Below are 11,216 nucleotides of genomic sequence, written 5' to 3'. Positions count from 1 at the left end.
TTTTTATGTCAGGTACTTGATGTGTTAGACTACAGAGCAGGAATTAAAACTTGACTATTGGTCCCAAATAATTTAGAGTTTAAATCATTCAGATAAAATAAACGGTATAAGTGGATGCTTGTTTTTTAAAAAGTGGATGGATCTTTTAGCAGATATTATTTGGTGTTTAAATTATAGTTTACTTTCTCTGTCCAGTAAGTTTCCTGGAGAAATGGTGTTGTAGGCATTTTAGAGAACTTATGTGAAAGGAGATTTTTTTATGTAATGCTTTCTGTGTAAAAGCACCATAGAAATATAAAGTTTTCTCATAATACTTTTTTCTTTTAAAAGAAACTATTATTTTTCCCAAAGGGAAGTGAAGAAATTAAATCACAGAGAAATGAAAGGATTGTCTTGTAAAACTAGATAGTCTTTAATTCAGTTGAATAATTAATTTATTCCTCATACCTGAGAAGTTCTTTATTCCTCCAGGTCAGAGAATTTGTGTTATGTTGGTTTCTCTATGTATTTTGCATGTTTTGTATGGCTGTATTTCCATGTGTGTGGAATAAATTTGCTACATGGCATAGAAAGCATAAAAAAAGTGACACTCTATGCTTTTTAATTTTCAAATAAAATTTGGCTCAAGCCCTATTTAATGGTAATAGTTTCAATCCTTAGAATGATATTCTCCTCCTCAGCTCGAGTTTCTCACATTGGATCTTAACTTCAGTTTGAGAGTCCCACTGTGATGTCTTTGGGCTCTCTGCAGTGGATGGTTACCACAAAGCAGTGGCTCTTGTGACCATGATCAATTCCACCTTGATCTGTTGTCCATTAGCATATAGGTGTTATTTAGGCTTTTTTCCCCTTTCTCTCCACCCAGGAGCTATAACTATCTGTGGTAACAACAGAGATGGGTGTTAGGAAACTGTTTCTCATTGGATCAGGAGAGTGTCTCCTCCAGAGCCCTCTGATTTTTTCAAGACCCTCAAACTATGCTTTAGATTCCACCTAACTCATGGTGTTTTATTTTCATAGATACTATGATATCGTGATTTATAAGAAATAAATATTTGGTCATTGTTTTCATTTCTGGCACAAAGCTCTTAAAATCCTTGGCATTTCCTAGGTGATAAGAGCAGGAAATTGTCTTTGACTATGATAATGGTCATAAGGATGGTGGCTGGTTGTCATGAGAGCAAACCATGTGATTAGACGGTTTGAACTTCAGTATCTTGCTGGATATTGAGTTCAATCAATATCTTGCTTCAACTCAATATCTTGCTGGATATTGAGTTCAATCATCAATAGCCAATGATTTAATCAATCATACCTGTGTAATGAAGTCACTATAAAGCCTCAAAAGGACAAGGTTTGGAGAGCTTCCTTGCTGGTGAACATGTGGAGATTTGGATAGAATGGCATATTCAGAGTGGAAATGGGAATGCTATGTACTTGCCCCATACCTTGTTCTATGCATTTCTTCCATCTGGCTATTCCTGGATTATATCCTTTTATAACAAACTGGTAATCTAGTAAGTAAACAGGTTTCCTGAGTTCTGTGTGCCACTCTAGAAAATTAGTTGAACCCAAGGAGGGGATTATGAGAGCCTCTGATTTATAGCCAGTCAGTTAGAACTGCTAGTAACAACCTGGACTTGCAATTGGCATCCTGAGTTGGAGGGAGTCATTGGAACCTCTAGCTTACAGTCAGTTGGTCAAAAGTGATGTAGGAAAGATGTTCAGGTTCAAAACCAATGGCCAAGAAAGGATTCTTGAGACATCTTTGGTGCAAAAATAGGATTTTTTTAAAGCATGGGGACAGGACCTGTGGGCAGAAAGAGCAGCACTGGGATCAAGAGGAGTGGCCCATTATATACTTTCAAGTTGGGAGGGGGTTAGGGATAGGGTAAGTCTCTAAGGAATTTGGAAGCAAAGTTTCCAGGGCCTTGAGGGGGCTAGCTATTGTTGGAAAGAGTCATTTATTACCTTCTAATAAAACCTTAGTCATGAGATCCTTCAGATGTATATCTATGGGCCGTATGCTTGGGGGATGATTGTCAATATGTATCTTGGGGGGTAGAGGTAAATGAAATTTCCAAAGGAATTTTTATAAGTTAAAGTAGACTTACAGGGTCCTGGGAGTTGGGCTAAGGTTTCCTTTTGCCCTTAGCAAAGTATCAACAATGAGGCAGTTGAGTTCCTAAAGGAATGTCACTTTGCCTGTTTCAAGGACTTGTCAATGGGCTGTAGGTAGTAAGGAAGTGTGATACTTTTTCTTCTACCTTTGTTTTCCACATCAAGAAGCACAGGTAATAACTTGGCCTTGTGATTGGTATCCAAAGTGGAGGGTGGTCTTGTGGGACTGAGCCCTTTACCTATGGAATCTAATGCTATCTCCAGGCAGACAGTGTCAGAATCAAATTGAATGGTAGGACATCCAGCTGGTATCCTGAAGGATTGCTTGGTGGTATTTGGGGAAACCACCCCACATTGGAATTTGGTATAGAACCCTTTTAGGTACAATGAAATGTCTGCCAAGACATTTCCATCTTTTTTATAGCAGTGAACAAAAGAACACTTCTGCTTCCTTAGAAGCTGGTTGATGTCTGAAATACACCCCTGCTGTACCTGGGCAAAGCAAAAATCTTTTTGACTTTTCTAGAGACTTAAATCCTTGCTGCGGGGTCATGGTGTCTGCATGTGATTGGTCTACCAAAGTGGTATCCACCCAAGTGGCTGGATACAGACAGGGTCCAGTCTCTCCACTCCACAGGCAGTTCTGAGTATTTTTCAAATCTACAAAATAACCATGATCATTTCCTCAAAATCATTTTGCTCCAACAATAGAAGCTATAATACATGTTGGGGAGCATTATCTCCCCTCTTAGCAATGGGGGGAGAGAGTCCCATTATGCAATATAACACATTTGCTTCAAATATGTCACACTTTTATATATTAAAAAAAGCACAAATCTGGCTTGATGTTCGCCATCAGAGCTGTCATGAAATTCAATTTTGATCATTTGGGGAACACTTTTTCCTAGTCCTTCAGAATCATATAGGAGCCACAGAACGCACTTAGTCTAGAGCACAGTTCCTCAATCTTGACACTATTGACATTACGGAGCAGATACTTTCTTGGTGGGAGGGACTGTGGGGAGTTTAGTAACATCCTCAGCCTCTTCCCACTAGATGTCAGATCTGGGTGCTTCCCTGAGAAAAATAGAACTATTCCCCACCTTCCCACTCCCTGCTTCAACTGAGACAACTGAAATACCTCCAGGTATCAACAAATATCCCACTGAGGGTGCATCCCCCTTGATTGAGAACCACTGGTCTAGAGCAATTGGGAAGAAGCCAAATTTCAGTTCTACTTTTCCTTGCTGCTACTTACCTTTGTCTCTGACAATGCCTGCCTGTCACAGGCTGAAGGCTTATGTGTCCACTTCCCTCTTGCTGAGTCATGAAGATCTTTGTCAAGGCTCCCAAGCTTATTGTGTGGGCTTTTTAGGTTCATATACAATGATTCTTCTTAGTTATTACAAGGCCCAAAAGTACTGCGTACACAGGGTAGAGCCCTTCTTGGGAGACCCTGTCTTCCACTGTTTACAGATCTAGCTGTTTCTGAATTCAGATCTTTTTATTTCTTCACTTCTACACTTCCTCTCATCTTGAAAAATCTCATTCAAGTCAGTTAGAGTAAGACAAGTTCCATATGATTTCCCTCATATGTGGAATTTAAGAAACAAAATAAATGAGCAAAGGAAAAAGGAGAGAGAGACACACACCAAGAAACAGACTCTTAACCCTAGAGAACACACTGGTGGTTACCAGAGGGGAGGTGGGTGGGGGGATGGAGGAAAGAGGTTATGGGCATGAAGGAGGGCACTTGTCATAATGAGAACTGGGTGATGTATGGAAATGTTGAATTGCTACATTGTACACCTGAAATGAATATAACTGTATGTTAACTATACTGGAGTTAAAATAAAAACCAATGAAAACTTTTTTGATACTGTTATGAAATTAGTTTTGTGAGCAATTCTTAATTATCTGGGAAAAGTGGAACCACACTTGCAGGACACAAAGTGGTGGTTTCCTCATCAGTGCCCAGTATGGGACAATGTAATCAATCCATCCTCTTTTACTGATGTTACTATCCTATAGTACTTCTCCTTTCCTGCATTCTCTCTTTTTCTTCTTTCTTGTGTCTTCCTCTTCTGTCTTGGTCCAAAGAAGGCAGTTATGAGCCCAGCAAATCCAGTTATATGAGAAAGAATGGGAACCTTAACTCTCTTACATCTCTGCGGTTTCAGAGAAGGCAGAACCTGGGAGTTATGCCCATTTTCCAAGAGAAAAAAAAGTTGTATGTGTTTGGATGGGACCCCCAAACCATTTATTGTAAAGTGTGAAATATAACATTAAAAAAATTTGCAATGCCAGTAAAATGATCTGCTTCTTTCTTTCATTCCTTTTTCCAAATTCATTTTGTCTGCATTCCTCAGCTTGTAAGCAAACACTGCTCAAATCCTGAAGTCAAGAGTTTTGACTTATTTCCATAGCTGAGAGTAGAGGCCCTGGGGAGCAATGGAAGTATTTAGTGGAAATGCTTTGCCATGGGAGGGGTGGCTAGGATAATTTCTTAGAACATTAAAACAAACAAACAAAAAACGTTGAATCAAAGCGAAGGCTGGGGCAGGATAGAGATTCATCTATAGCTTGGGAAGGAAAAACTCCTGGCGGGGTTTTCATGGCTGGAAAATCACTAATTTTCCTTTTCCTTGTTTACAAAAGGTCAGGGGGGCTTATTTAGTCCCTGGAAAATATAGTGCCCATACTCTCAGACAGTTCCCAGAGCTGATTCTCATCCAGGCCACCCTTTCTGGACGAGTCCCCCAGTGTCCCCTCCCCCCCAAGCCTCTGGAGAGTATTGATGAGGTCACTCAGGCCTGCCTCTGACTCTATCATCTCCTCTCTCTAGTCACTGAAGGTGAATGAGGGACATTTTAATTTAAATCCCAGAGTACCATTTTCATAATTGTTTAGACACATCTTTACCAATGCTCACTAGCTGCCAACACTCTCACATCATTTGTACCCTAAGTCGTAATCCAGTAGTATCCCAGATAATGTTGCTGTATGTAACAGCATTTTTAATGTATTTTTATTTTTTTAAAGATTTTGTTTAATTATTTGAAAGAAAGAAAGCGATCACAAGTAGGCAGAGAGGCGGACAGAGAAAGAGCGGGAAGCAGGCTCCCTGCTGAGCATAGAGCCCAACGCGGGGCTCAATCCCAGGACCCTGAGATCATGACCTAAGCTGAAGGCAGAGGCTTAACCCACTGAGCCACCCAGGCACCCCTGTAACAGCATTTTTAAAAATAGACTTAATTTTTTAGGATGTTTTCAGGTTAACAGAAAAATGGAGTGGAAGGTAGAGATTTCCCTTATATGCCCTGCCTCCCATCTTCACGGCCTCCTCCATTATCAATAACCCCACCAGAGTGGTACAGGTGTTATAACTGATTAACTATATTGATACATTATTATCACCCAGAGTCTGTAGTTCACATCATTATAATAACATGTCAAGTTGACTCACATTATACTTAGTTACTCAAAGAAATATAGTTATCTACCAACTTAAAGCAAAGTAGGCCAGATATAGTGAAATAAAGGTATAAATGGTAAGATAATGAATATCACTAAGCCTAAAAAAATTAAAGCTTCCCTCTTCCCTGGCCAGTGTACTTGGCTCTCTTGCATTGTTCTCTCTGCCCTCATAGGTAAACACTTAATCTTAATTTTGACTTTATCATTCCATGTATTTTTTTTTATTTTTATTTCATATTTATAGAATATGAGAGACAGTCAAGCATAGAGGTTAACAGCATGCACTCTGGAATAGAAATGCCTAGATATGATCCTGGGGCGCCTGTTTACTAACTAAGCAGTGTAAAAGTTATTTAACTTACCTATATTTATAATCTAGCTATCTATCTATCTAAGTTTTCCTATCTGGAAAGTGGGGATAAGGGTAACTCATTTAGTATGTGTAAAATACTTTGAACAGTACCTGGTGAAAGGAAGCTCAATAGTGAATGTTTGCAATTATTATTATGTTAAACCAATAAATTTGCATGTTTCTAAGCTTTATAGAAAGGATGTATTATGTATATGTATCCTTTTGCATCATTCATTACCAGCTTGATACTATGTTTGTGACCTAATATTTATTCATATCGATACACATAACTCTCTTTTATGGTATCTCATCATGTGACGTTATTCCAATTTATTTACCAATTCTTCTGTTGAAAGGTATTTGGGTCCTTCTCAATTTTTTGTAACAAATTATTATGAATATTTTTGTATGTGTCTCCCTATACTCAGGAATAAGATTTTCTTTTTCTTTCTTTCTTTCTTTCTTTCTTTTTTTTTTTTTAAGACTTTATTTATTTGAGAGATAGAGAGAGAGTGCACAAGCACAAGCTGGGGGAGGGGCAGAAGGACAAGCAGACTCCCCACTGGGCACTGAGCCCTGTGCGGGGCTCACTGAAGGGCTCTATTCCTGGATGCTGAGATCATGACTCGAGTGAAGGCAGACACTTAACGAACTGAGCCACTTAGGCTCCCAAACAGCAAGATTTTCTTATATACGACAATATAATTTTTTAGATTCTGTTTGTTTATTAAATAATTGAATAAATGTATTCACAATTTAGCTTCCCAAGCCCTACCCTTCCCTAGAAACACATTAATCTATCTAGATAGTGGAGGAGTAGTATAACCCTCTCCCTGTTCTAAGTGGTCTATTTTGGATGTCTTCTATATTTGAGTAGATGCTAAATTTTCATATTTCACCTCCTCTCCCTGCTCCTTGCTAAGGTGTCCTGAGTTTATAGGATGGGTAGGCCTCCATGATCTTGCAGCTGCAGGGGGAGGCGAAGAGGGCCTGATCCTTTTGCTTTTCTAAGGAACCTTGCTGACTGCGTGGCCAGCCTTCTCTCTGGTCTGGCATTTACTTCTAGGGATTGTGATCCTGACTGTATTTACTGGCTTGAGATTGCCACATATTGAAGCTGTTTTATCTGATTCTCAGTCCTCTGCTGTTTCCCCAGCAGTCTCAAGAACTTGGCAGTACCCACCCTTAGTCAAGACAAATGGTGACTTGGGCTTTTGCAGGAACTGGACAGGATGCAAGGGGCCAGGGGCCAGGAGCACTGCCTGTAGCTCAAGGAGCAATCATGCGTCTGGGCTGTGACATTGCTTCTGCGTTTGGCTGACTGTGGCCACATGGCGTCCTGGGCTCCTCTCCCTCCCCAGGACACACAGCTATCCAGGTCGGTGTATTATCCCCCTGCTCAATGTTCTGTGGCTTTTGCTAACTCTCCAGATGCTTCTATTTTGTCTCCACTTGGGGTTCCGTCTCAAGAGGGGGAAAGTGTGAATGCTCGTATTTGATTTCTCAACTTTATCCTCTTCTCTTGTCAAAGATATTCATGTGGGCAAAAAAGGCTGGGAGTCCCCAGTCCTTTCTTCTTTGGAAAAGACTTCCCATACAGCCCATCTTCTCGATGTGTCCTTGCTCTGCCCTCTCCTCTTTGACCAAAATGTTTAGAAGGGGAGGGGAGACAGAATCCTGTTCGAGGTTAAGGGCACAGACAAGAGGTAGTCACAGCATTAAACTTGCTACCCAAATGCCAGAATACCACCTTCAATAGGGAGAGGATTGATGACAACAACAGGATAGGAAACTTCAATCCAGATCCCGAAGGGGAATCAGAATAGGTCATTGATGTAGTTCATGTGCTTTGGAGGCAGACAAAAACCATGCATTCCATGAGAACTTGCTGGGACCAGAGATCTAGCTCTGTTGAGTAATTTTCACATGTAGTCAGGAGTACATGGGTTATGGAGCAGTGTCAGAGTTTAGCCAAGGCAATGGAAGAGTGGGAGTCAGCAGGTGAAGGAAGCTTAATGCGGGGCAGAGAAGAGGGTACAGGTGCCATCATCCGTGTGGCCGGTGGCGAGAATGTGCCTTCACGATTCCCTCACAGGCTCTGCCTCCACTACATGGGGACAGCCAGTGCTGCTCCACTCAGAACTCTGTTAAGATCTCCCTACAAATAATTTATATGCCTCTCAGAATAAGATATTTCATGTCTTTTGCCTCATAATAATAGGTTTAAGGAATTGAGGTACAGTAAAGAAGTCAAGGTGACCATTTCAGATCATCATTACCTTGCTCATAAAAGAACCCTATAAACTTGCCAATATTATTACAGGCTAGTTAGTTTGAGCCATCATTACATTTCAGAGGTGCCCTGGGTGAAGGGCCATATTCCCTCTGTCTTCTACCCTTATATGGCGGCTCTCGCAGAGCATCAGTGAATTAATTCAGGTGCGGTAAATGGAAAGGACATGCAGAGGCTTCCAGGGCAGAAGCAATTTCATGAAAAGAGAGCAGCGAGCTTAGTTAGGAAGCTCTTTGGTGTTTGTGAAAATCCTCTCTTTAGATATTAGTTATGGCAAGAGGAGTTAGAATGTAACATGCAGGAATGAAAGAGTCTAGTTGCTTGCAGGAAAGGCGCAGGTTAATTAAAGATTCAACATTTTCACCCCTGAATGCAGGATAATGTTAGCTACCCCAGTAGCAATTTCATAGACCGGGCTTAATGATTTGATGACGAGACATCTTGGGGTTTTACCAGTTATGAGATGACAGAAGATGGGAAACAAAGTTAGCTGGAAGGGACGACAACAAAGGCTGACTCTCTCTGGAAGACATTTTAACTCTTTCTCACTCCGAAAAGATTGCATGAATTTCTGGAAATGGGAAGATGTTGGTCCGAGTTAAAGGGCTTAGCCAAAGCTTTTATATATGTGTATGTAAATTTGTAAAATTCAAGGGGATGGAGCCAAAAGGACATGTTCAAATAAAAGGGCAAGAAAAAGAAGGAAAGAGGAAAGGAATCATCTAGAATAAAAGGAAAAGTAACAGAACAGTAGATCTAAACCTCTCTCTGTCTCTCTTTGTCTCTCTCTCTCACACACACACCCTCATGCGCATGCGTGCACATGCACACACATGTGCTCAGTGTCGTTTCTGGTATGAATCTGGCCATGTTTCTTAACCTGGTAGTGTTTCATAACCATATTTATAAAGCCAAGTCCCTACTGCTGGCTTTCTATCTCACTGAGGGGTAGGTGGGTTAATGGAATCTTGCACTGGTTCTGAATATCAAACCTTCCAAAGTGCAGAACCAAACTCCATTTTCTATAACAAGCCATAACCGTCTCCTAAACGATGGATAAGAATGGCTGGTTTTTCCCTCTCCGGCACTGTCACGCTCCAACGGGGACACTGAGCTCTGATCCTGCAAGTCTTCTCCCGAACCAAACTCTCTTCTGATTTCTAAGGTTAAATTAGACTTTGGAATTGGGACAGGGGTGTATTCTGTTAGTGGGTGTTGACAGATTTTTGTTATATTGAGACCAGAGAATTGAGTGGCTGGCCTCTGAGAGCAGAGGCAAGAGAGAGGAAGAAGAATGTGCTGGAGTGTGAGGCAGGAATGCATTCCCTGGGCTGCACAATGTGCAGAGGTGAGATAGGACTCAGGAGTGATGTTGCACAGAATAATACAAGTCTCCGTTGAGAAATCCAAATCCCTGTGATTAGCATCAGTAGCAGTAAGAAAAATGAACTTTAGCAGAGAGAGGTAGCTTGCCATTTGCCATTGTTTTGCTACGACTTCCCTGCTGGTCCTTTATCAGTTTGTTTTTGTTTTTTTTGTTTTGTTTTTTTTTTTTTCTTTTTCTGGGTCTGGAAGGTTCGGGGCTGGTTGTTTTTAGTGGACAGTGTTCTTCTTCAGCTCTCGTCCCTGCAATGGTACTACAGGGTTAACAGTTACTAACAGCAGACTCTTTCTGCGGAAGAGCTACATAATTTTCAAGGGGACCTAAAATAATTTAGTTCAGCAAAATACCATTATGATCGGCTAGCTCCAGCAAGTGCTGCCGAACCGGTAATAATTCATCTGCCTCCTTTAACAACTCCCATTTAAATTGCATTTGAACACTGAAAACAAATACGCTTTCACTGTATGTCTGAAATCTTCAATACAGTTTCAAAGTTGCAGAGGAAAATACTGCATTGCAGCTCTCCTGTTTTTGCTGAGAATCTCTGTTGGCCTGTAGCTGGCGAAGGAGGGGCCCCAGCGAAGGCAACCTGTTTTCAGCTCAACTCAGCAGATCCCTTAGCTCCAGAATATAATGAGAAAAGCGTCCTCAGCTAGCTTGGGTGCAGAGGAGGCTGGGGAGAGAAGGTTAGATACACAGGTACTAATTAAATCAGGTTTGTTATCTTCATTTATTCATGTAAAAAAAATGATTGGGTGTTTGTCAGGCAATACATATTCTTCAAATAGTCAGATGCTTTTTGCTATTCTGGAGAATGTATGGAACGGCTCCAAGATGACAGATAGATTTTGGCCATTCCCATAGGCCCTGCATAACCACAGCAGATGGACATTCCGGGTCTCGGCCGTTAGCAGACTGGTCAGAGAAAGGCTTATTGCAAGCTGAGCAAGATTTAGTGGGACATTTATAAGATAATGATGTTCATGCATGCATACATTCACACATGCATTCTCCACGCACTGAATGACTATTTCTACCATAGTCTAGACACTGGAGATGTGTATAAGCAAAATCCAAACTGTCTGCTGCCGCGGTTGTCTCTTAATTCTCACCAAACTGCAGTTCTCTCCGGTGTCTAGAAGTCCCTGTTCCCTGGCAGCCCTGGCAGGCTCCAGTAGTCTGGCCCATGCTGGTCACCCCATTTGTCTTTAATTTTTGCTGCTAAATTTCATTTGCTAGGAAGTGGAGCACACAAGACACACGAGCATCTCTTTTGCTACAACTGACTTGTGATTTAGGTACTACTTCACTCCCATTTTGCAGATGGGGACTCTGATGTCAAGTGACTTGCCAGAGGTCACTCGGCTAGTGAGTGGCAGAGCTGAGATTCTGACCCAGGTCTGAATTCCGGCCAGAGTCCTTAACCAGTGCACCTCCGGTCCCTTGCAGGGGTGTGGGGGTGGGGTGTCTTAGTGCCCAGAGAGCAGAGCGAGCCCAGCAGAAGCCCATTAGAGGTGGCTTATTTTTTATTTTGACCATCCTTATGAGGGGGGAAAAAACCAAAACAAAACAAAACCTTCAGTTTTTTC

The sequence above is a fragment of the Martes martes genome (genome assembly GCF_963455335.1).
Source record: "Martes martes genome assembly, chromosome: 4".
Lineage (NCBI taxonomy): Eukaryota > Metazoa > Chordata > Mammalia > Carnivora > Mustelidae > Martes > Martes martes.
Note: the sequence above shows the minus strand (reverse complement) of the source record.